This window comes from Pseudochaenichthys georgianus, chromosome 15 (genome assembly GCF_902827115.2).
Source record: "Pseudochaenichthys georgianus chromosome 15, fPseGeo1.2, whole genome shotgun sequence".
NCBI lineage: Eukaryota > Metazoa > Chordata > Actinopteri > Perciformes > Channichthyidae > Pseudochaenichthys > Pseudochaenichthys georgianus.
In genome coordinates, this window is record NC_047517.1 from 35,278,418 (window position 1) to 35,305,646 (window position 27,229).

At 41.1% G+C, this 27,229-nt stretch overlaps 1 protein-coding gene across 1 annotated transcript in view; it reads left to right on the plus strand.

Annotated features, from left to right (window-relative positions):
• The first annotated feature begins 6,102 nt into the window (after nt 1-6,102).
• The window catches only part of peli1b (pellino E3 ubiquitin protein ligase 1b), a 42,868-nt gene continuing 21,741 nt past the window's right edge, over nt 6,103-27,229 (plus strand). Inside the window, exon 1 of the mRNA XM_034100051.2 lies at nt 6,103-6,478. The gene's annotated coding sequence lies outside the window, so the exon portion shown is untranslated. The remainder of the gene's footprint in view (nt 6,479-27,229) is intronic.

The following is a 27,229-nucleotide window of genomic DNA, read 5'->3' on the forward strand; positions in this document are numbered from 1 at the left end:
CAGAGCTCCCTGGAGGACCGGCTGCTGGTGTTTGATCTGTGGACCGGCAGCAGGACTCCAGGTCTGAAATGTCATTATCACCTCGCTGCAGAGACTGAGCTGCTGCTGGAGATGTTTCAGGTTTTCATGCTTCATCTGTTGGAATCATAGAAGGGATTCAGAGAAAACAGGGTTATTAAATCTCTCAAATACCTGCTAACTAGGACATTTTACTATATCGTTTTTTAGAAATAGGTAATATGGCATAAGGATCAATGCAAAAAAGTTTAAAGGCAGAACTGCACTAGAGGTTTAGGTGAACCCCTTAATTTAATTGGGTATGGTTGTAATTGGCGAAGAATTAAAACTTAGTTGGGATCATCGCTCTCAAAATCAATGTCATATCTTTTTTTTTTTACTTCAATCGACATTAAGTAAGCCATTTTGCATTGCGTGTAGTCATTTTCAAATTATTATTGTCATTATTTCAAATAAAAATGCTCCATAGCACACCAAATTGCTTTTAACCTTGTGATGTATTTGTAATGCATTTCTATTTCTATTCAATAGTTCACGAGACATTTATTTCGAGACAAATGTGTGTGCAAGGTGGTGCAGGCAGAGCCATTAGGATATACAGTATCATGTCTAAGTTATCTTAGACATTTGTGGACTGAAACCACAAATGTCTAAAATACATTTTGCTAGTCCATTAGGTATATATAGGTGGGAAAAAATGTCCCCCAAAAAGAACACATTTTGACCATCTGGTGGCACGAGAGGCAGATTCAGTTTATCAGAGTGAGTAGGATTTAACCTCTTGGCCCTAAATCGCAATCCAGCCAGCAGATGTAGAGAGTCAGAACCAAACCAACAGACTAATAGTGACATTGCTGGCTGTTTAGCTAGAATGAAAAAAACAAAAAATAGAAACCTGGAAATGCATTTCTTTTCCAGAAAGAGCAAGATTGCGAATGAACATGCTAACAATGCATTTTCCAAACATCTGAACCTGAATGTTTGGGATCGTCTTTGCTGTAGAACAGTTCATCTGGTGTTAGCTGCTCAGCCAGCTGGGCGTCGAACAGCTGAAATGGAAAAACATCTCGCCAGTTGTCTTCCTCTTGTCTTGGCATGTTTATTTTCTCACAACCAGTTTACGACCTAGATTAATCCTGGGTTGCCAAATATCATCCGTAGCCTGCAATTGTCTAAAGAAAAGTGCAGGCAGGTGCAGGTTTGGAAAGCTTCGAAAATATTTCAACTTTTCTAAGTACGATTGAGCAACGATGTTACCGTGAACAGAGTGTCCTTCACAACAACAACAACAACATCTGCAGCATATTGTTGTCAGTGGTGGAATATTGCTGAGTATTTTGAGAGAGTATTTCCAGGTTATGGTACTTTATACTTCTTCTCCACTATCTCTCACAGGTTATTACTGCACTTTCTAATGCAATTGATTTATCTGAAGGCTATAATTACATAAATGATTAATATTATCAGTGATTGGACATTTGTATGGGTATTTACCATATTTACCTAGCAGTAGGCTATGTGAAATAATCATAATCATCTCACCTACACTCTGCAAATTAAATTGATGATCACAATACATTTATTTAAAAAAACGGATAATCTACTAATATTTTAATGGAATTCTGAAATGGGCCATTCTGCAGAATAAAAAGCCTATACTTTTACTTACTAGTACGATTTTAAATGCAGTTTAACGTAACAGAGTACTTTTACACTTCTACTTTTACTCAAGCCAACTTCACAGTACTTCTTCCGCCTCTGATTTCAGTACAGTAAATACTGCAACCTATGTACAGATCACGTATCTTCCTCATCACACACACACACACACACACACACACACACACACACACACACACACACACACACACGCACGCGCGCGCGCACACACACACACACACACACACACACACACACACACACACACACACACACACACACACACACACACACACACACACACACACACACACACTCACTATGTGCTTGCTTTGTGATATGCTCAACATTCTGTAAACATTATCCCGTGCATGGTTACTGTCACCATGGCAGCATGACAACAGCGCTCGGCCCGGCCCCTCAAACACGGGACAGTAGTGTTATTTAATATTTGGCTATGCATGAGCACAGCATGTTTCTATCACATAATCCTGTCACACCAGCGAAGACTTCTCCTCGCAGCCGTCCCGACTCCAGTCCAGCTGTTGCTATGTTTTCATGTTTTATCGCACGACAACAACAACAACAAAGATAAAAAGCTGGCCAAGAACAGTCTGCCCTCAGCAGCCACACACACACACACACACACACACACACACACACACACACACACACACACACACACACACACACACACACACACACACACACACACACACACACACACACACACACACACACACACACACACACACACACACACACACACACACACACACGCACGCACACGCACACACACTCTGTCCTCTGTCAGACAACATACATCATATATCAAGTTAAGTGGTCAGATCAAAAGTACATCTGTGTGTGTGAGGATCCAAACAAAGCCAAACATTCGGAGAAAATGAGCTGCTTTGGTTTTTTTTTCTAAAAGTCGGAGGTGCTTTGGTTGCAGAAAATACTGTTTTATAATCCTGAGGTCAAAGTTCAATCTGGGAAAACATTTAGTGGCGGCGCTGCTTCCTGTCAAACTAAAAACCTGCAATACTTGCTTGCTCCACATTGTTTGCCAAAGGCTTAAACTTCTGTTAACACTGAGCTATGAAAATATGTAAACCTGCAGTATTTTGAGGATGAAACTCAGACATAATGAATCCAATAATCCTCTGCACGCAAAAGCAACTTTTCATCTCTATTTCAATCAGCTTTCAGCAGCAGAGCTTTAACACTATCCCAGGCCGAGAGACTGCGTTTCCATCTGTGTTCCCAGTGTCCATTTGAATATTTTAACGATCATATTCAGCTTTATTGCAGACTTCTGCGGCCAGCTGCAGTGCAAATTAAACTCTTCTTCTGGTCCCAAAAATGACTTCCAATGTTTTGGAATCAAAGTGATGACAAAAGACATTAAGATGAACTTCATAAAACTAAAATTCAAATTTCATAATGAGTTTAATTAAGAAAGTAAAACTATGTTTGCGAGCATCTTCAATAAAAGTTATTTCCTTCACTTTGCAAAGCTGCATGTGAAGGAATTCATTAGGTGCGCACGACGAATTATTCACATTCCCAAAATAGTTCCTATTGTGTCTTTGACAGCAAAAACACAACAGGACAGTATTTATACTTTCATCTTTTGTTATACTTGTCATCTTCAAGTTGTCTTTGTGTTTTGACTTTATTTCAATATCTTATATGTCTTTATATGGCACTTTATTTACTCTACTTTGAGGTAATTGCTAACAAGAGGCAATGTAAATGTGTACAAGTTAAAATAAATCAGCCTTTTGTTAAACTGTCCTAACTGTCCACGGATAGATTGGTTTGCACTCAAGCAAGTGAAACACTGTACTGTACTGTAAGAAGTGTTGTAATCACACCATGTGCACCGTGTGTGTGTGTGTGTGTGTGTGTGTGTGTGTGTGTGTGTGTGTGTGTGTGTGTGTGTGTGTGTGTGTGTGTGTGTGTGTGTGTGTGTGTGTGTGTGTGTGTGTGTGTGTGTGTGTGTGTGTGTGTGTGTGTGTGTGTGTGTGTGTGTGCAGTGGATCTCTACATTCTTCATAATCTCCTGACGCTTCCCACAGGAGTGCAGCCCATTGGCTCTCGGAAAGAGAAGCACTTGTCAAAACATCCATCAGCGGCGAGGTGAAGCGGGGGATCAAAAGAAGGTGTGTCTGCAGCCTTCAGCACAGCAGAGGTGTTGATGTTGTCACCGTAGCAACGTAAACAGGAGGGTTCAAACACAGAAATGTGTGCAAAGATTATGTAAGGTGTGTGTGTGTGTGTGTGTGTGTGTGTGTGTGTGTGTGTGTGTGTGTGTGTGTGTGTGTGTGTGTGTGTGTGTGTGTGTGTGTGTGCGTGTGTACAGACACACATGGTCTCATATGTTTCTTAAGTGTGTAAAGTCAGAGTCTTCTTTCACTCCTGGTGTTCAGCAGAGCAGCAGGTGTGTGTTTTATTGGCAAATGTTTTTTACAGCATCTCGGTAGTGTACAAATAAGTCTGTCTGTGTGTGCATACGTGAGTGTGAGTGATCAGCATCTGGGAAGCTACATTTAATTTAATCTGTCCATGGCTTTACTGGATTTTCCACTCATTCTCTTCTGTGCCCACAGCTGTGAAACTTCTTCATAACATTTGATACTTCTCATCTGTGATATGATGTATTGGATGCTTTTTTTTTTAAAGGTTTCTTTCTACATGTATTCACTCTTAAAGGGGCTCTATTGCTCATGTTCAGGTTTTGTGTGTGTATTATGTGACTCTACTGTCTGATATGACACTGATGGAAAGACCATGTGATGTATTTATTATTTTTCGGGGGATAAAGCTTAAAACGGTGTACAGGGTTAATATAAAACACGGAACATGCAACAAAGTTCCTTGAGTAAAACGCCAAGAACAAACTGCTGTAACGACAAAGCGCTCCACAGAGCACTATTTCTTTTAGAAAAATGTTTTCAAATGTTTTATTTCCCTTGGACTGTGTTCTCCCAGTGCGCAAAACATGTACAAATAAAGAGTGTATGTGTTGGACTTGAACAGAGTGAAGCTCAAGCGGTTTGTAGTCAGTTTTTTGTGTCGACTATCTCAAGGCTATTTTATGAACTCGTAAACAGATTTAAAAGACATGTGTTGGAACATCAGTATCTTAGGTCAAGAACATGTGATCAGTTATTTGAGTGGATCTGAATCCAGGTGTAGATGAAGGACATTTTCAAGGATTTACTAACATTAAGACGGTGGAGAATTTTGATCAGTTAAAGGTGGGGTATGTAATTTATTTCAGAAACACTTGTTATATTCCATGGAATGCTCTTAACATCCCGATAGCAATATTAAATGCTTTAACAATAAATACATTAAAAAAATTCATCCGTGGAAGCCGTGGCGCTGTAAAAAGCACGACCAATCATAACTGGATGGTCTACCTGCCTGCCAGCCTTCCATCTGTGCACACATTTATCTCGTGCCCTCATTGGTCATGTAATAAGCACTCTGTCAGGTGTTTCGAATGAAAGTGAGCATGAAAGGGCACATGAAGGAGAGAGTCACGCTTGTCTGTGGAGTCTGAATCTCTCAGATTCACATCAAAGTTCAACGTGGAGGCGATGAAGCAGGCACGTTTTGTTGTTGTTCAAGGTGAGTTCACACGGCCATCTGCTGGGTGTCATCAAAACTCTGTGTGGTGGACAGATGTGATCATTGATTTCATACAGAGGTGCACTGGCAGAACATCTTTACTCAAGTTCTGGGGCCTTGAGGTTTAACACTCACTTAACTTTGAGTAACATTTTATTTTATAATTCTGAATTTACTCCATATTTTTACTCTAAATGTACTTTCTATCTCAAAGCTGCTTACTTTGCACATTTTAAGATTAAACCATATCCAGATGTAGAATGAGATGATTCATAAAGTACCAAGTAGGCTATATATGTTTGCTTTAATGCTAATCAGCTACTTAATTGTATTTTGTAGAGTTTTATTACATTAAGAAATAACTTTGATGCTTTACGTATGTTTTCTGTTTTATGTGGTCTGATTTATATGTATTTTGCTTTTTTCATGGCCAAACAACTATATAGTTTCCCCTCTGAGAATTAAGTAAGCTATGTCATCTTATACAAGTAGACTTGAAACAGTTGACATTTAGTACATTTAAATTAATGTAGTTATTTGAATATACATTCTGATGGAAACGTACAAAATTACAAACATTTTGGGGAATAAATAATACAACTTGAACAGTGTTCATCTTAATACTTTAGTGTTTTTTCTACTAAGCTCTTTAAATGTTCTCGTGTTGAAATGTGTTTTATAAATAAACTTACATTGCCTAGATAACTGTTTACCTGTAATTGAGTCATGCGTCTGGTATCGAGTAAAACTACACATCCCATAATGCTTTGCGGTGACGCTGTCTCCACCTCCAGCGTACGCTCGGAGCCAGAGAGCTGCTCTGCTCGGTGTTTACGTTGAGATGCTCACAACAAAGGACAGCACACCGCGGAGAGCCTGTCATTTAAAATACAGCAGCGAGGATATTCCGTCTTAAGCCTCTACAACTCATAACTGCAGGGGAAGAGGACAACGAAAAAAACACCTATTCTGCTTCCATTTTTACCGGGTTTTCTTTTATTTATTTTTAAAAACCAGCGTAGAGCGGAGAAATTAAGACGAAATTTCCCTTTTTGTTTAAGCCGGTGGAGCCTTAGCTAGACTGCTAACCTCAGCAAGTTGCATCTGGAGAAGCTAGCAGCACTGAAGACAACAAAAGGACTTCATAATTTCTATCGCAGTGAGTACATGTTTACACCTGACTATTTTAATTAATCACATCAACGGCTAAACACGACCGTTAGGGGGCTAATTCAGCCCTAGCAACATTTTTAACGTTCCTTGTAATTAACCGTCACCTGCGTTGTCCTGCCAACGGCTGTAAGACCAGTAACTGACCGTTTATTAACGCTCCTATACCTCATTTCATAATGCAATGCACCCTAGTTACACTATCACATTGCTTGTAATGTAAGCGATGCCGCTGCATATCTCTGTCAGGTGTCCTACACATACTCATGCACAGTGGTGGAAAGTAACTAAGTACATGTACTCAAGTACTGTACCAGAGATGTTGTACTTCTAACCCACTACAATTTAAAAATAAATAGTGTACTTTAACTCCACTACATTTATTAATATATTCAGTTACTTTGCAGATTTGAATTTAATAATGTGAAATATAATCAACACTTAAATCAGACTTTCGTCACACCTGGAGTAACCAAGCTACCCTGTAGTAAATACAATAATTAAAACAAGCTGCAACTTTACCAGATAAATACATTAATAGATCAATGATCAAAGATTATAATGACAACATATAATGATTGTACAATGGGCCAATCTGCATAATGAGTACTTTTACTTTTGGTACTTTTAGTGTATTTCGATGCTTATATATTTGTAATTGAGTGACATTTTGAATGCAGGACTTTTACTTGTAACAGAGTATTCCTACAATCTGAGTACTTCTCCCTCCTCTGCACCGAAGCTCTATAAAGATGCATCTGTGTGTGTGTGTGTGTGTGTGTGTGTGTGTGTGTGTGTGTGTGTGTGTGTGTGTGTGTGTGTGTGTGTGTGTGTGTGTGTGTGTTTAAAGATGCAGGTATTACAACATAACTTCCAGTCTGCATGCTGACCTGTCACAGGGAGAGGGGGTTTGAGTGGAAAAGGCAACATTGCCTGATAAGGAATTAAGCACATGCACAGACTCTTGCCATTACCAGGGCTTGATTGCCAGTTAATGACTTCCCTCCCCTCCCTCGTTTCTCTATCTCCCATCTCATTCTGCCTCTGTGTCTCTTACCCCCATCCTCCCCCTCTTTTCCTTTTCCTTTCCCACCCTCCACCCTTTCTGTCTCTCTCTGTCTCGTTCACTCTGTACTGGTAAGCCATGATGTGATGTTACAGATAGGCATCTCTCTGACTTCCCTTCCCTGTGTTGGAAATGTCACCGTAGAGACAGACGTGCTTTAACTCCATCTGCCCCACCAGGCCCTGTTTCCATTGTCTGCTTGTCAATGGGATGATTAATCAGGACATTTGGTGCCAATGGCGTGGCCAGTACATTTCATTCTTTTAGTTTTAACCAACCCAACCAGACTGATTTGTAGTAGGACTGCCTAATGATAGAAGTGGCGAGCAGTATGTAGACACATGTAAATGCGTACAGGATTTTATTACTGAAACTTTGATATAGACTGATATTCAGCCCGACAACTGCTCCATAAAAATGCTGCTGAGAGTGAGACAAAATGGATATATAGATATTTTTAGATACTTTTAAAGGAAAGGAATTATGTCAATTATAATGACATCACAATGTTAAACATAGAAGTGAGTTGCAGTTATGTCTAGTTAAAACAAAGCACAAGGATTTAAAAAATATGTATAAACAATTAAAGTAAACCAAATAAACAAACTAATTACAATTACATCATTTCAATTTTTTGAATAATAACATTGCTGTAATAACAAACATATGTGAATGCAATAAAGCATGAAAAGACCTTATCACATTCAGCACATAAGGAGTGTGTCAGTTCAACACATTTTAACCCCTTTTTTATTTTGTTGTAAAAATCGAACAGGAGAACATTCCTCCAAATCGTGGATTAAGGATCTTATTATTATTTGAAAAATATTCTACATTTAGAACTTTTAACACATAGTACAGCAAACATGCAGAAGCCACAACTAAGTTGCCACTTCACCAATCTTTGAGATACATCAACTTCCTGCACAACACAACTGGCGTATCAGGCGACACGAGGGTCTATATCAGATCTACAACAGTGAGTTCAGTCTGGTGTCAGTCTATGCCAGAGTCAAGTTGAAACACAGATACCTATAAAGAAGACTGAAGAATCTTTATTATATTTTTGTACGGACTATTTTAAGCCTGCATTCTCAAAGTCCTATAAATGGTGATAACTTTAGTGGGAAGTTCTTGGGACATATTGTTTGCCGTGTTGCAATGCACATACATGTTTGAGTCTGCATATTTGCATTTGGGTGTGTGTGTGTGTGTGTGTGTGTGTGTGTGTGTGTGTGTGTGTGTGTGTGTGTGTGTGTGTGTGTGTGTGTGTGTGTGTGTGTGTGTGTGTGTGTGTGTGTGTGTGTGTGTGTGTGTGTGTGTGTGTGTGTGTGTGTGGGTGTGTGTGTGTGTGTGTGTGTGGTGTGTGTGTGTGTGAAATCGGAGCTGATGGTGTCAGACGGGAGCGCACGGAGAGCTCTGATGTCTTAATGGAGGCTCAGAGCTGCTCCCATCCTAAGTGACCCGGTCTGTGGGGACACCGAGGCCTCCAGTCTCTGCCGGGCCGGATGCTCTATCACTGATGTCCAGGAACCCAAAAACATTTATAGATGTATTTTAAATAAATTAAAAGCTTTTGGTATTCTTGTACATGCTCAGCAAGCTTTGAGATCTAATAGACCCTGAAACCCTGCAGATGATATATGTTATATAACTAAAAAAGTACTTAAAAGTCTGATGAATATGTTTTTTAATATTTACATTTCTTTAAAGATTATTACATTATTATTTCATTTATCCATTTTCAGAATGGGAAAATCTGTCCTATGGGGCAATGGTTGCAAATTGCAATGTCGGATTTTGGTATGAATAGTTTTCATAACTCATCAACTCTTCATGACTTCCTTTGAAAGACGCATAACTCCGCAAGGCCTCCGCAAGGCCTCCGCAAGGCCTCCGCAAGGCCTCCGCAAGGCCTCCGCAAGGCCTCCGCAAGGCCACCTCAATCCACGATCAAATGCGCCTTATATACATATTGTGAATTAGCCTACAAGTCATTTCTAGAGATATAAATGACTTTTTGAGAACATTAATACTAATGAAAGAAAACATTTACCTTTTTATATTGTACATGCTGTGTAACTAAGTGCGGAAACCTGTGTCTATGGCAAATTGAGTGAATGGAAATAGATGAAAGCTGTCACGGCAGCAGTTGGTGGTTACCTTGCTGCTTAGTGTGTTTGTTTTCACCCTTTACAACCTGATGATGGGAAGAGAATGTTCCTCACGAGGGGGGACTTTTGTTTTAAGTAATTGATAGCATTTATCTTTTTGCGTGCATATGTGTGTGGTTTTAACAGGGAGGGTCTCGCAGTTCGGCGAGGGTCCGCGGGTGTAATCTTCGGCACGGCTGAGCGGCAGCTTTCCCCCCGCTGTGTGTGAAGAGCTTGACATTCTCCTCCCGCTCCAGCTTACTCTGCGCTGGGCTGGTAAACAGGCTGGCGTTTGAGGAGGCAGATTACGTCTGTCATGGAAAGTGGGTCAGACAGTGGGCACGTTTGTATGGCCTTGTTTCTGCAAGGTAGGGAAGGGAAGAAGAGGGGGGCATTAAACCACCAGCTTTTTTCCACAGCGTTAGAGGCAGCATGTGCTCGGTTCAATTATCTTATTATCTCCTGTCCGAACCGTTATCAATCAGCTTCCCAAAGCTCGGCTAACAAGTCATTTCCTATCCTGTGTTCAGGAGGGGAGTTTAGGTGTAGCATGTCTTCCTTTACCTGCGTTCATTTGACCCCAGGACTGTACTAATTCACCCCCAAACAGTACGCACTGTACACATGTTAGCGCGGTGGCTTTCTAGCAAGGTACGCATTGCTGTGTGTGTGTGTGTGTGTGTGTGTGTGTGTGTGTGTGTTCAGTGGGCTTGTGTGCTCAGAATCTGATTGATATCACCATAAGCTCCAGTTCTTTCTGGTATCTTCCTCAACGCGGTCTCTTTTGTTTCTTTATGTCCGCATATGTTCATGAATTGGAAACTTAGAGCTCTGGCATTTTCAACTCACTCGCAGCTGACTTTAGTCTTTGTGTCCTCTTGCGTCTTTGTATTGACTTGCATGCATTCTTGCCTTCTGAAATTCCCCTTGTGTTTTGTATCAACATGCATTCTGATAAGAGTCATACCACGGGAGAAACATATATTAAAAACCTGGTCATCTGTCTGAGGAGGAGAGGGCATCGTTCAGTAACATTCATTGAGTCTTAGAAAATGGTGAAGAGAGAGATTCGATATTAGTTGAAGGAAAGTAACTGCATCATTATTACATTGTTTTGGACTGACACTGAATCAGGTTTTATGTTAGTGCTAACAGTGTAAAGGTACGTGCATTACATCATCAGGTAGGTCACTTCACATCGGCATTATCATATAAATTATCTAAACGCAGTTTGTAGAGAAAACTGTTTATTTTAAGCCATTTAAATTATTCAATTCTGATCTCCTCAGAGTAATAACATGTAAGGACTGTAGTCATGTACAAATACACGTGCCCAGCATTCAGATTGTACAACGTAGTCATTTCTCTTTCCTCCGTCTTGATCACACCATCTGTCTCTATCTTCAGAGGAGACTATTCATTATTAATTTAAGGAGCTATTTAAGTAGTATATGTATGCATAGGGGTGAGTATAGTAACCCATTTTGTTCCATACAAATGAAGAATGCATGTAATTCCTCTCGCTGCCTGTTTTATTTGTTCCCTTTCTCCCTTTATGCTTCTCAGTCTGTTAAAGTAACTCAAGTGCTGCCAATACCTGAGTCAGAGAAGTGAGCGAGGGGTGGAACTGAAACATAGTGGTGCCGTTCAGCACCTTTTCAAAACAAGCTGTTGGGGAGTTCACAGTTCTTATTTAGCTTTGACTTTATTACTGTAACGGTAAACCAGCTGCATTTATGAATAGAAACCTTATTTGTGAACGTTGGTGGAGTTGGTGGGAAAAAACACGTCAGTTAATGTCAGGGATGTGCTGACACAAAAAGAGCTTTGACATGTTGGAGGAACTATATAAAGTGTCTATAGTTGTAGAGCTCCACTGGGTACGACTTAAAGAAAGAGAAACCATACAGATACTTTCAAATATACTTCTTTCATTAATGATTTTGCAGTTTTATAGTTTCAATGCCTCTGTGCCACTAACTGCCAAGGCCACATGTTTTTCGGTTGTAGTCCGGGCCTCCGTATTAACAAAAGGATAAATGAATTAGATTGAATTAGAATTTGATGGTCGAGGGCCGGCTTTTTATTCCTAATGCTCAGGGGCAGCACCTCGGCCCTTTGGCATAGAAAGCCTATGGATGGAAAAGGCTTTTTATAATAATGGTCCAAAATGATGTGAAATAAAATGTTTTTGGTTAAAAAGACTTCCTTATTTTCACTAACATGTCATGACGGAATATAATAATTCAATCAGGAGAGACGAGTTTTCTTTTGATATAACGATCTATATGTATTTCCGGGAATACACAGATGCATGTAATGGATGGTGTTTGGCGATTAGACCCCGTTGTGCGGGAGTATCATTCGGGAGGGGAAATCCGAACCGACGAATCCCCCCCTGGGGTCTAGACACTGGTGTCGGAGCATGAAGGGATTGATGGAGGTCGGTCTGAAGAGTAGTGGTTTAAGCTTGACCCTGGATTTGGAAGAACGGAAGGTGGAAGGGGGGGAGGAGGGTTGTGTTGAGTCGCCTGATGACAACTGTGAGGAAGGGCGGAGAGCAGATTTAAAGGTTTAGCAACGCACTATGATAGGCTTGTGGGAATAGAGGCGAAGTGAGTGACGCCCTCAATCGCTGATTGAGAGGAGAGAGAGTAGTACACGGGGAATATGTGAATGAATGAGTAAAGGTGGTCTTCCTGGTTGAACTTGTGCTAAGCTTCATTAGTTTTATTGAAAAAAGTAATCCACCGATGATTAGATAACTAAAATAATGTTGCAGATGAATCTCTTCTCAAATTAATATCTGAAGTAAATATTCTCCTCCTCGAGTATTAAGGCATTTGTTGTCATCTGTTTTTGTTTTGTTTTCTGCATGCTATATGAATCAGTCTGCCCTGAAAGCAGGTGTGATTGGGGATTGTCCCCAAACCAGATAAACTAGACTACACGACAAAAATAACGTTGCCAGTTTAAATGTACTGTGATGCTGTAACATGACTTCAGTAGTGTAGCAGGGTGGGCCAACTGTGTCTTATTATATTTAATCTGTGACTAAAGCACATACTAACATTGTGATGATGAGGCTGAAAGTACTTCCTGTTTTACAAGCCAACCAGATTAGGGGTGAAGCAGGGGGTGTTTCTCAGTGTCGAGGAGGCTTGCTTGGTAGCACATGTACCTCCGAGTGAGTTCCTTCAGAAGCGAGGCAAGAATAGCCTCGGAAAACGAAGAATGGAACAGCTAACAGGTGTGCAGGTGTGCGTCATATGAGAGGCCCCGCCTTACATTTTCCGAGATTTTGGAAATTGGTCCGTGCGCAAAGCATTGTGGGGATTTTAAGACCGCAGAGTACACATGTGCAGCCTCGAAATTTCCCGCAACGAAGTACGCCGGCCTCGGTAGAATTCCAAGTATCCTGGACATTGGAACAGTCCTTCGGCGGCACTCGGTGACGTAGTATCCTTGAAATAGTGGCTCTGGAGCAGTTTCCTCGACATTGAGAAACACCCATCGTCTCCTGACAGAAATGTGTTGAGAAGCAGAGTGGCAGGTGCAGAAACGTCCCAGACGTATGATTCCCTTTTTTATGATTCTCAAGTTACCATCTATGGTTTCCTTTCTATGTAGATGACTGCACTCAAAACTACTCATATAGTTTGGCACCTTCTCCACACACACACACACACACACACACACACACACACACACACACACACACACACACACACACACACACACACACACACACACACACACACACACACACACACACACACACACACACACACACACAGTCGCATGTCCATACAGACCTGTAATTATCAATTCCCCTCTGATCATGGATGATTGCCATGTCCTGCTTCACTTTCCATCCTTCCATCCTCCCTGTCTCAACCCGAGCGTGTGTGTGTGTGCGTGCGTGCGTGCGTGTGTGTGTGTGTGTGTGTGTACATCCTTGCACACAAATGGCATGTGTAACTTTATGTGGCTTCCCCAGGGAGCTCTGCTGTTCCTGTGCATGTAGTAAAAGACTGAGCAGAAGTTGCTGGAAACCATTAATTAATTAAAGTCTAAAGGTCATCGTGCTCAATACAGCAACAGCAGACAGTCGACTGGGATGTGAAACACAAGCAGAATTGGTCATTCCGAAATATATAATTGATTACATAACATGGGAAACTATTGTTTACACAGTCCCATGTATTCCCAGAAGTCTGTTTTATTTTGTGCAGGAGATAGAGCCAACAGTATGAGGTGGAAGCCAGCCAGAACAAAAGCTAACCCCTAACTGAAGCCTCAACGCTAGCAGCACTCCACACTAGCTTGTTTCATTCAGCTGTACAAGAGACTAATGATTACAAGCTATGACCAGGTGCAGCTCAATTAGACCTGCAGAGACCGCTCCCTATCCAATCCCCAGAGGAATGCAACCTTCACAAACACAGCAAGGACCCAAGCAGGAACAAAAACATGTATCAGCCTCAAGAACTGTAGAAAACCTTCCCTCCTGATGTATTTGACTTGTAATACAGTTTATGTTATGTTGGGTTGTAAAACGCGTCGGATACGCTTCTTGGCATTACATACCTCTGTCCTGAAAACAGTTAGCTTTTATGTGAAATTATGTAGCCTAAGTATTACAGTCTTGGCAAGTTCTACTCATGATTAATTATGGAAACTAACATTTCAATAGGCTCAGAGCGGCCTCATGACATGTTTACAGTCACCCGTGTTGCTGTGTGAACGAGATGACACTTTGTCCTTTAACAAAATACATTAGCCAGAGTTGCTGCAGGTTACTTTCGTCCTTGGCATTCCTTTCTCAGTGTTAAAAGCAATAAGCAAGCTTTTCAGTTAAACTCACATCACGATGAAAGCATTTTTCACATGTAAACACGGGCATAAAAGCAACTCTGTGATATCCAATGTTTTGCTCACGAACTGACTAACTGAGCAAAACAGCCCCCTAAAAGGCAAAATCATTTATCAAAAAGCTTGAGTCACATGTTTATCAAGAGCTTAAATTCTGACATAGTTTTCCAAGCAATTCAGATCAAACTGTGCGTTTGTGTTCTGAAGCACAGCCACACACGTGCCATCATTCCTTTGTCAAACAGACATAAACTTGTGACCGGCTGCAGTGACAGAAAGCAGATCAGAGAGAAAGAAACAAAGCATCGCTGCATCAGTGTGCACACTCAATATGTGTATCCTCCTGAGTAACGTATTGAACAGCCATGATGTGGCGGTATTATTTGCCTTGATATGTGTTGACCTTAGTAACTCCTTTCAGCATTGAGGATTAATTGAGCACCGTATTTCTGTCACTCGAATTATACAGCGCTTCAACTCCCTAAATATGTATTCAAGTGAATAACAGCAATTACAATAGGGAGTGTTTCCTCCCTGCTGCACTGATTGCATATTATTCACTCTGAGCTCTCACACACACACACACACACACACACACACACACACACACACACACACACACACACACACACACACACACACACACACACACACACACACACACACACACACACACACACACACACACACACACACACACACACACACTGATTCATACACCCTTGGGTCTGCTGTGCCATGCTACTAGGAAGGTCACTCTGTAAGCTACACTCAGGAGATGGGGCTTGGCTGTAGAAGCACCAAGGTGTTTGTGTGTGTCCTCTTGTGTTTTGTGAGTGCAACACAGGCGTTCACATGTGTGTCTGCATCTGTATATGGATGTGTGTGTGCAAATCACTGCATGTGTTTGTGTCTGGCTGCGTTGTCCACCAACAGGGCAGCTGTTTGTTGTCTGTGCGCATAAGTCTGTGTTTTCCCCACTGAATTATTGATGAGGCTGTAATCTGAACGCAGGCCCTCATATTTCTTCCCCTATACCTCCTACCATCAGTTAGCCTCCTCCCATCAGTTAGCCTCCTCCCATCAGTTAGCCTCCTCCCAGCAGTTAGCCTCCTTCCATCAGTTAGCCTCCTCCCATCAATTAGCCTCCTCCCATCAGTTAGCCTCCTTCCATCAGTTAGCCTCCTCCCATCAGTTAGCCTCCTTCCATCAGTTAGCCTCCTCCCATCAGTTAGCCTCCTTCCATCAGTTAGCCTCCTCCCAGCGCCGCTTCCAGGAAAAACCAGTACGCTGCTGCTCTGACAAAGCACAGACGGCAGACCTTCCCTGGAAACTGAAAAAAAAACAGTTTGAAATGAAAATAGCGCCACAGTTGAGCAAACATGAAGGATCAGACTGTCCAGAAGGAAGCGGTTTCTTACCTTGTTGGTAAAGATGTCCCGATCCGATAAAAATATTTTATATTAAAAAAAAAAATGAAAAAAAATTCTGATCCCCGATTTTTTTCTCCCGATTCCGATCTTTTGAAAATCACGTGATCGGCTCCGATCCCCGATCACGTGATTTTCAAAAGATCGGAATCGATCTTTTTATTTAATGTTACAAAACAAAAATGACCATATTCACGTCTTAAAGTCATCCTGAGGACTTAGTTTTGGTTTAAAATTACACAACATCATGTATGTGTTGCTTTCTTTGGGCTTGTTTTCAGACCTGGTTGCTTATTTCTCTCAAATCTGGCAACAGAGTGGGCGCAGTGTCTAATAGCAGCAGTAAGCTAACGAGAGGCTACGTTCAGCTGGTGACTCGGGAGTCGGGACAGAGAAAATGTCAGGAGTTTGGAAGTATTATAAAATTGAAAGCGAAGGCAGTGTAACAGCCAGATGCAATGCTTGCAAGGCAGAGGTTCCGCGTGGTGGAAAGAACAGAGCTACGTTCAACACGACCAATCTAATACGCTACCTGAGAAACAAACACCAACAACAACACGACGAGTACACAGCGGCCACTCAGGTAACGGCATTGAAACAACCGACACTTTCAGAGACTTTGAAAAGGAAAGAGAAACTGCCCCAGAACAGTGAAAAGGCCAACACAATAACAGCCAAGATAGCTGAATTCATCGCGTTGGATGACCAGCCGTTATCTGTTACCTTTTTTTTCTCTTAATGCATTGCATAAAGATCGGATCGGGAAAAATCGGTATCGGCAGATTGTCAAAATCAAATGATCGGAATCGGATCGGGAGCAAAAAAAGGTGATCGGGACATCCCTACCATCACGCCATGATGTACGCACATATTCACTTACTTCTTTTTGTGGCACAGTCTTTTAGAGATATCCTGGATTCTTTGGAGATGCCAGTCTTGGAGACTCCCGAGCCACTGGTAGCTTGTTTTGATGAGTTCATTTAATTCTCACCAGGAAATTGTGGCCAAAGGGTCCGACTCCATTCTGCTTCTTTAAGAGGTAGATGGTGAGGGTGTGAATGGTGCTTTCATGTACCAAAAAGTTAAGTTTGAGATATGTAGGTAGATCGTCCTTTTTTGCTCTACAGCTGTTAGATCAAGTGGTGACACGCTTGTTCCTACACATTTTGAGAGCAAGTCTTCCGATTGTTGTTCATGAGGAAAGACAATGTCAAACAAATATAAAGTAGCCCAAATAGATAATAAAAGGTAACGGGAATTCTGTCTTTCAAAAGTCATACGTTGTCGATAAGTCGCCCTACCAGCGTATTACTGCTAGATAAAGGCGTGTAGTGAATTTTGTTGTATTTTTCTTTAGGTGCTCCGTGTGTTGACGTGTGAGGTTCACGGTTGAACTGGATCAGAGCGGTGTGATGTAGGCTTTTCAGCAGCCTGGAAAACATTCACAGGACATTTCAGCGTGTCCTCGTGTGCTGGTTGTGTTACGCGTGAGGCCCGATGTCTTTTGAAGCCATCTTCACTATGTTCACATCTGCTTTCAACAACACAGCTCTGGTTTACATTCCTCACCTTGTTCCTAATGTTTGAGTCCTCTTCCTGACCTGCTGCACATATTTCATGCCTTGCTGTTTATAGCTGATGAGTGTGAGTATTGTTGTGGCAACGCTTCCTCAGGTCAAGTGTTTTGAGTCGGGCCCAAGTGGATTATTGTAATCTGCCTCGTTACCGACAACTGCTGTTTTCCGCCATAGTCCCAGCTATAGAGGATCCTTTTTAAGGTGTTCCTCATGGATTCATATCTGCCACTTCAATGTGTGTGTGTGTGTGTGTGTGTGTGTGTGTGTGTGTGTGTGTGTGTGTGTGTGTGTGTGTGTGTGTGTGTGTGTGTGTGTGTGTGTGTGTGTGTGTGTGTGTGTGTGTGTGTGTGTGTGTGTGTGTGTGTGTGTGTGTGTGTGTGTGTGTGTGTGTGTGTGTGTGTGTGTGTGTGTGTGTGTGTGTGTGTGTGTGTAGACTCAGTGTGTTGGTAACAAGGGGAAGTGGTCTGCTTTGACTTCAGGTTTACACGCTCTGTTGTAGGATAATGGTTTCTCCAGAGGGCTTCCTTCAACACCACAGAGTCTGCATGTCTTGTAACACGTTTCTGTAAAAAGGGTGATAACAAAAATGACAGATGCACTGAAGCTAATGATTTGTTTTATTTGCCATGTGTCCATCCTGAGTAAGCAGGTTGTTTATCACACAGTTAGTCTACTTTTTATTTTGAGTTCTGCTCAACTATTTTTAAGATCTGCAACTAAGGATTATTTTCATCATTTTATAATCTGCAAATGAAAATCTTGGTTTCAGTCGGCAAAATGTCTGAAGTGATTCATCGGCTATCAAAAGAGTTGCAGGTTAATTTTCTGTCTGAGGAATACTATTTTGAAGTGACTAAATGTTGCAGGTCTATTGTTAAGGCTATCATTTAAGCAGCATCAGCAACATTTCACTGTTGAGTTTGTTTCATTACTTTTTTGTTATGGAAAATTAAATATATTCAGGGTTACAGGTAGGGGTGGGCGATATTGAAAAATATATTATCACGATATTTTTCAAGCAGTATCACGATAGACGATATATATCACGATATTTTTTCATGTCGGTTATTATGGTTATTTTTTAAGTTACTTAACGGTACAAGCACCTACAAGGTAACAGAAACTAAAACAAAAAGGAGTAACAGATCAAAATAGCATTTCAAGCTGGTTTTATTTCTGAAATGAATCCCTGAATGAACAATTCAACATTTTGATATGGCTTCAAGGCACAGTTTCTCAGTATAAAAATGAACTTTCTGAGGTAGCACTAGCAGTGAACATCAATAAACATGAAAAGGAGGGTAAAACATAACTAAGTAAAACATAAAACATCAATGCCAAACAATTAAAATGTAAACTTTAGACTTGAAGTGCAATAAAATACTTTAGCATAACTGAAGGGAAAAATTCTAGACATTCTAGACCAAAGGATTCAATAATTCATTGAGGATTTCCTAAATGATTAGGTTTCTGGTTCAGCAGCCTGTTATGTCGACCAGACCACGACTACTGCTCTGCCCTCCTCTCTCCAAAGAATGTCTTCCTTGTGTCCAAACAAAGGAGTCAGACTTTCTTGTGTTTTAAGGAATGACATTTAAATCAGAATTTTTCCTCCAGTGTTCTCCCACCTGGATGTCCATTGGTGTGTGTCCACCATTATTTCTTCCTTCCTCTCAAGTCATTTGTCATGGGGATGATGTGATATAGTATGATTCCATCCATCTTGGTGTAAATATTGGACCACACACAGACACACACTGCAGAACACCTCAAGGGACCATTGAACATGAGAGTGTGCTGCCTGTGAGTGGGCAGGGAATTGGGACTCGGTGTGTGCATCGACACGCTGACTCTAAATCACTTTAGAGCAGACGGCTACAGGCTGCATGGCGATGGCTAGACGGAAGTGATCCGGCCACCCTTTCAATATCTCTTCAGCTTTAAAGTGATCAATAATATATCCAAACGAAAATATATGTAAACCGTGCATACTCTCGTAAACACTCAATCATTTTAGTGCTCAGTAACTCAGGGGTTCACACTCTGGTTCGTATTGATAATGCAGTCTTATCTGTCTGTGTACACCCAGCTGAGCTTCAGGGGATGTCATTTGCGCTACATTAATTTTCTATAGCGTTGCATCCGCAGTGATTTTCCCTGTTGGTTTTATAGTTCCTCTGGATGGAATAGCCTTGTGTGTGCCAGGACACAGTCATTGTGGGTGCGTTCTGAGGCGGTGCATTGGAGTTTTTGTGCAAATGGAAATGACAGTCTAAAGAAAATACTTTAACTGATGAGAGATGATAAGCTTGTTACAGTTGCATCGCAGTAAACATCCAATCAGACACATACACCATTTACATTCAATAAAAAAAGGAGGTGTATGAGCATTTTGTCTGAAATCTGATTCACACCACTGAGTGTGTGAACAGGATGGAGAATGAACACTATTTTACATTTGGCTCAAAGAGTGTGGCCATTTAGTTTGGCAGTTAACCAACGGCACTCTGGGAGGACTTTATTATGTAAGAATTGCATTTATTACGTCAGTTAAACAAAGACTGGCAAAATCCTTTCTTCATGGTAACCTATTGCAGTCCATGAACTCCAAAAACCTGTTTCTAAAGCCCAGTGTTTGTAAGCATTATAAGTTAAGTTAGTTTGATCACTACTAACACAATTGGTCAGCAAATGATATGAATAAAGTTTTCTTTGGGTTTTAAAAACGATTCTGATTCCTGCATGTTCATGTCCTGCAATGCCATCTGTTCATGTTCATCGATCAGACAAGTCTGAGCCAGGATAAGAGATAGAATGGAAGATCAGGCAGGATCTGGCGTCAGGTTTGCCCGCTCCCCCCTCCACCCCACAGATCAGATTCAGAGTCATCAGGCGTCTAATCCTGACAGTGTGCAAACCCAATCCCTCTCCCCTGACCTGGCCATGCAACTCTACACACCGGAGACCGGACCCTTGTCGTCTCGAAACGAGCTTGCGGCCACACAAACACCCACATATGTACTCACAAATGCATTTCACTTGGATTACATATGAAATCCCCACTGATGTACATAAAACCTCCTACACTCAAATTGAAATAGTTAAAACAAGCTTCCTTTGACTTGTTATTGAGTGTTGTTAAGATGAAACTCTTTTAGACAAGCACCACTTACAGTACAAGGAAGAGGTGTATGGTCAGGTCAAGCAATCTGCCACTGTAAAACCTCCTGCATGATGTGTTGCATAATGCTCCAGCTTGGTCAACATTTAGAAAAGCAATGAAAGACATTACAATAATCTGTATAAGGACTTAGCTCATGCTCTTTCCTACTTTCATGTCGAAAACAAATGACTGATGTCCATGCTTTTTTATGACTTTGACTTAAAAGTAAACCTTTGACCAGATATTTCAGTTTGAATCACATTCCTATGAAATACCCAAATGAGTTTAATTGCTGAGTTCACACTTCATTTAGAGCAGGGGTGGGTAACCTCTGGCCTCCGGGCCGTATAAGGGCAGCGAGACCATTCAGTACGGCCCTCGAGGTAATTTATAAACACACGCGGTTTTTAAAAACCCCACAATGCTAACGCTGAGCCTCTGAATTAGCAACGAGCGAAAAATGCTAACAGATGACTGCACCGAAATTCACTCACAAAACCTTATTATTTATCTTTGCTGCACATCGTTTCACATCGTGAGGTGACACAGAATCGAGGGGTACCCTTCATTATCACTCAATTATACGTACTCTTGGAGATAATAACAAGAACAGACATCAAAACATATGGCACTAGGTAAAAAACACTAACATGGCTCACCTGTGTCGTAGTCTGGTCAAAAGTGGTAGTCGATGGCATTAAAACGATAAAAACGCTGCTGAAGTTAATCCATAGGTTAATCCAATGTGTCTGTGTCCCTTTGAATGATTTCTGATAATCCATGAGAAATAAACCTGCTTTTCGGTTTTCAGAAGTCAGAGCTACAGACAGCTTCACTCTGGTGCAAACCTGCATGCGCAAAGCCCCCGCCTTTTTGTTTTACCATGTGTGTGAGTGGGGAGATTCCCCTTCGATTCTATTGGCTCTAACGGTCAGAAAGAGATGTCAATCACCAAAATCGACCAATGGGTTCCAGAGAAACGGTAAAACCCCCATTTCCACCCAAATGACCCCAGAGGTGGAGTTCTTTGTGCTAACTCTCTCTAAAAAGGTCTAATGTCACTTGTTTTGCATCAGTCTTGATACAGGGTACTTATTATATGTTGTACTTTGGATTCCTAAAGCGTTTAGTCTACCTTACCATCATCCAAGGGTAGTTTTCACTTTAAAAAAGAATATTTGGACGGACACTATAATTTACAGTTTTTTACTATGTTCAATCTGAATTTTCTTTAAAATAAAAAAAACATCTATATTGATTCTGACTTTTCTACATCCAACTCACAGGTTTATCATTACTTTGAGAAAAAAGATTATTAATTTAACCCTTTTAGAAGGGAAGATATGGTCATTTGTTCTGGGAATGTCATTTTCGAGCATGAAACCTGAAAAACAGGCTCAGGGCTAAACTGGTTAAACAAGCGAGTGCCTGTTTTTCCTGGCCAAGGTCAGGGAGGGTCCTTGAACACAACACAAGCCTAACGTGTCATCACGTGGTATATGTCTCGTCTGACGTTTTTGCGTGGCTGTGTCTTTAGTTGAAAACCCAGTGGCGATCTGTTCATCCGACATACTGATCATACAGTCAATAACTTTGTTGTTATTAGCATCTGGTTAGCTAGCTATGCTAACGAATATAAGAAGCTTTTCCTACAACCAGTGAGGTAAAGGCACATCTTTATATGATCATTATAGTTCTAAAAAATAAGAGAATAAAGTAAACAGGTGTACAATAATTTGTACAGCCCTCAGAGGTTGTTGAAAATATTGAAATGGCCCTTGAGAGGAAAAAGGTTCCCCACCCCTGATTTAGAGTTATAGACATCACATCATTATCAGCTGTGAAAAGCTAGCAACGGTCCGTTTACTCCTATCATTGATCATTTTGAGTTGTGGAACACGTTGTCTTTGTTTGTGATTTGGCTGGAGACTTGCTGGCAAGTTGACTCCCAAGAAGCAGCTGTTGTTCATCACTGGAAGCTGAAGTTTCTGATTTGAGACACTGACGTGGTTCTGCCTCAGTCTGTTATTTTTCCTATTGCTTTATATGATGATTAGAGCAATTTTAGGCTAATTGTAGAAGTTTAGGCCCACTCTTTAAGTTAACGACGGAGCCTCGAACTGAGGTTGTTTTGTAGAAGCCTTTTTTATGATGTTTAAATAACCAGCTCATCGAGGGCTTTACCTTCACCCCTCACCGATTCAAGGCTGTTAAGATCTAGAAAAGGTCTATTTACCACTGCACTGCTAGTCACTTGGGTTAGACAGACTCTGCCACATTGTGAAATAAAAAGGGTTCTCATTAAAACTTTTATATTTTCACGTTAGGTCATATTTTTGGACAAATCTTATTGGGTTGAAGCTTCACGCTTTTCCTATGAAAAGAAACATTTATCTTACATATAAAATAAAATCTATTTAAAGAAGTAGAAAGTAACTTTTAATTACCATTGCAAATAGGAGAAGTGTAGGTTGGAGGTAAGACCCTGTTTTATAGATGTGTTTAAAGATAAACGTAGTAATGCATGGATATAGAGACCTGCTTAGATGTGCCTTATAATGACTACAATGCATATTGATATTATCATTGTATTTCAAATTGAATATACCCATTAGGGTTGCCAGAAACTGACCATGATCAAAATCGATTATTCGGCAGCCCTGGCGAATAATAATCGATTATTCGACTGAGCTGTGATAGACCAACGTCTTTTCGCAGAGCTTGCATTTAACTTCCTTTGGACTTGTAAGTTCGAAGTAGTTCCACGAGGAGGAACTCTTTTTACCTGCCGCTTTGTTCATCTTTAGTCGCACGTGTGAGGGAGAGGGGGGGCGGGGTCGGTGTGTAGCGTGCTGCAGCAGCAGTCTGCTCTGCACGCAGGCTTCCTCCAAGTTTTCAGTAAAACAAACTGGTGGTGTGACCAATGACAATTATTAATACTATTACTATTATTAGCATATATATATATTTATATATATTTTGGTTGAAACTAAGCCAAAAAAAAAAAAAAAAACATAAATAATAATAAAAAAAAAAAAATCGATTTTTAAAAATAATATTCGATTATAGAGACTGTAGCGAATATTCGAATAATCGAATAATCGCTGGCATCCCTAATACCCATTTGTATTTCCGTGTATTGAATATTGTGTTAACGGAAATGTGCGGTGGAACTTTGGCTAAGTTTGCCCTTATGCTTCCCTGGAGATCTTTTCACTGCCACACAATTTAGGGTCAGACTGAAGCAGCAATCACCTCCTTTCCTGGAGGCCAGGAGTTTAAGCACATGGATGCCTTTTCTCTTCCACTGAGCTGAATACTTAGACCGCTCTCCGAACAGGACATGGGTTAAGTAGGTTGGAGTTCCTCCTGGAGTGGAAACTCGACAAAGAAAGCTTTAGAGGAAGATCAGTGGAGCATGCTGCCTCTCACCATGTCTTGTTTCATCTGTAGTTCACATTTAACCATCTCACCATCCACACAACTTTTCTTTAGTTGGGGGTGTCTTGCTGAGCTCTTTTCAGGTTCCTGTTAATCATCATGAAACATCACTTTTTTCATTATTATAACTTTCTATCAAAAACAATTCCTGAAATGTATTAATTTTTGCTAATTGATTAATTGACTGGTCTGTTAGCACTAAAATGAACAAGAATTGTAACTGATGGTGTATCTTTTAATGAGACCAGTGTTTAGGTAGGTAATGCTTTTATCACTCCCTTCTTGTTGTACCATTGAAAGTATGCTAAATGAGCTATTAGCAGTTCCTGTGTGCGATGTACCCATAGATGTACACACAACTTGCGATGGATTACGTTGATACTGAAGAAAACTTAAACACATTTTTCATGCAGATGTAATTCATAGAATTGTTTTCCCAATGGACACACTGATTTTAGAGATGTATGTACTATGTAGTATCACGTCAGTGGGAAATGGGTCTTACTGTACATTTGATAAAGTTCTGTCCTAGATTGGTGGCATCTTGCGGGATGGCTTGAACGTTAGAGAACCTCTCTGTAGAGTAAGCTGTGAGCAGGAGACTGGAAAGCGGCCTTTCTACTCCAGTGGTGCAAAATAGAGATAATGAGAAGGTAAATCCCCCCATCTATCTGTGATTAAGGGATCAATCTACAATGGATTCAAAGATGAAAGGCCTCGTCCACGTTCACCAACGATCGGACTACTGGAGGAAGAAATGGCCGTACTACTTCTCATTCCCAACTGATAGGATGTCCCGGCAACGCTTTGAAGCCATCATGTGGTCTTTGCACCTGAGCAACCCTGAAGAAGACGAGGAAAACGATCGCAAAAGGAACACTGCAGAGTACGACAGACTTTTCAAAATCAAGCCCCTGTACACTGACATCATTGCTGCCTGCAAAGCCCACTTCCAGCCCTATCGGAACATTTCCATTGATGAAAGGATGGTTGCTTCCAAGGCCCGCATCAGCATGAAGCAGTACGCGAAAGACAAGCCAACAAAGTGGGGATACAAACTGTTTGTGCTGGCGGATTCCTCAACGGCATACACCTGGAATTTTTTTGTGTATACAGGGAAGAGTGAGTTCACCGAAGGCAAGGGACTCAGCTACTCCTCCGTGATGGACCTCCTGCCACTCCGTCTGCTCGGTGGGGGCTACACACTCTTTGTGGACAACTTTTACGCCAGCCCCACCCTCTTTGGGGATTTGTCCACTAAAAACATTGGCTGTTGTGGGACCATTCGTAAAAATCGAGTTGGTTTTCCACAAACTCAGTTGAACGCCCTTCCGAAGAAGGCTGAAAGGGGAGATTTGCGGTGGATAAGGAAAGGCAAACTCCTGTTTGTGAAGTGGAAGGACACCCGTGAAGTGTCCATGTGTTCCACCGTGCACGAGGCCTTCAGCGGTCAGACGGTCCAGCGGAAAGTGAAACGGGCTGGCATGTGGCAAACCAAGAACGTTCCCGTTCCTGACGCTGTGGTGGACTACAACCAAAGCATGGGCGGCGTGGATGTGTCCGACGCTTTGATCGGGTACTACAGCGTTCTCCACAAAACCATGAAATGGTACAAGACTTTTTTTTTCCATTTCATGGACATTGCAGTGGTGAACAGCTTCCTTCTCCACAAGGAGCTGTTCAAGATGAGGAGTGACCCCAGCAGGACAAAGCCACACACCCAGAAGTCCTTCAGGGAGCAGCTTGCTGCAGAATTGTTGGAGTTTGCTGAAGGCCCTGCACCTCCACCACCCCCTCCTCCACCACTCACATGCATGCCCGAGTATTATGGGGAAGATGCTACCAAGCTCAGGAAGAACTGCAGGAGGTGCCTAGATGCTGGACTCAAAAGGGTGAAGACACCTGTGTACTGCAGGAAGTGCCAGGTCCCTCTGTGCTTCACTGTCAAAAGGAACTGTTTCAGGGAGTGGCACGACCTAAATACTGGAACATTCAGGTAGGTATAAAGTTCAGGTAGGTATAACGTTTTGCGAGTGTTTATTTAAAAAAAAAAAATACTTGTTGTTTTTATATACCTAGTGTGATTTTATTGTATAGTACGTTGGTAAAATGTTTGTTTTTACATGCCTATAGTGTGTTGGTAAAATGTTTGAAATAAATCTGCCCCAGTTGGAGTCAAATGTTTCCTAATTTTTATTGTGCAAGTACACGCACACACACACACACACACACACACACACATCTAAACACACTGACCTACTGTGTGGTTTTATAGTATAGTGTGTTAAAATCTTTTTTTTTACAAACCTACAGTGTGGTTTTATTGTATAGTACGTTGGTAAAATGTTTGTTTTTACATCCCTATAATGTGTTGGTAAAATGTTTGAAATAAATCTGCCCCAGTTGGAGTCAAATGTTACCTATGTTTCCGTTTTTTTTATTGTGCAAGTACACCTACACGCAATGACCTACAGTGTAGTTTTATTGTATAGTGCGTTGGTACAGTTACACACACATACACACCTACACATACCCACACAACTACACTTACACACCCACACAGCTACACTTACACATACACACATACCCACACAGCTACACTTACATACCCACACAGCTACACTTACACCTACACACACACACACACACACACACACACACACACACACCTACACTTACAAAAATATTTTTAACATTTTAATATTTTTAAGAAATATTTTAATTTTTTTTAAGAAATATTTTAATTTTTTTAAGATTTTTTTTTTATTATTTGTTTGGGTGGAATGAATACCTATAGTGATTATTCAATGTAATACAATGATTTGTATAGTCTGGTACCTGAAAAAGGTCAAATGGCACTGATGGAACCAAATGTGCCCAAATGTGCCCGAAGCTTATTCCGCCTGGACTTTATTTTCATAAACCTCTCTAAAAAGGTCAAATGTTACTTATTTTGCCTCAATCTTGATACAGGGTACTTATTATATGTTATACTTTAGATTTCTAAAGCTTTTAGGCTACTAACCCATCATTCA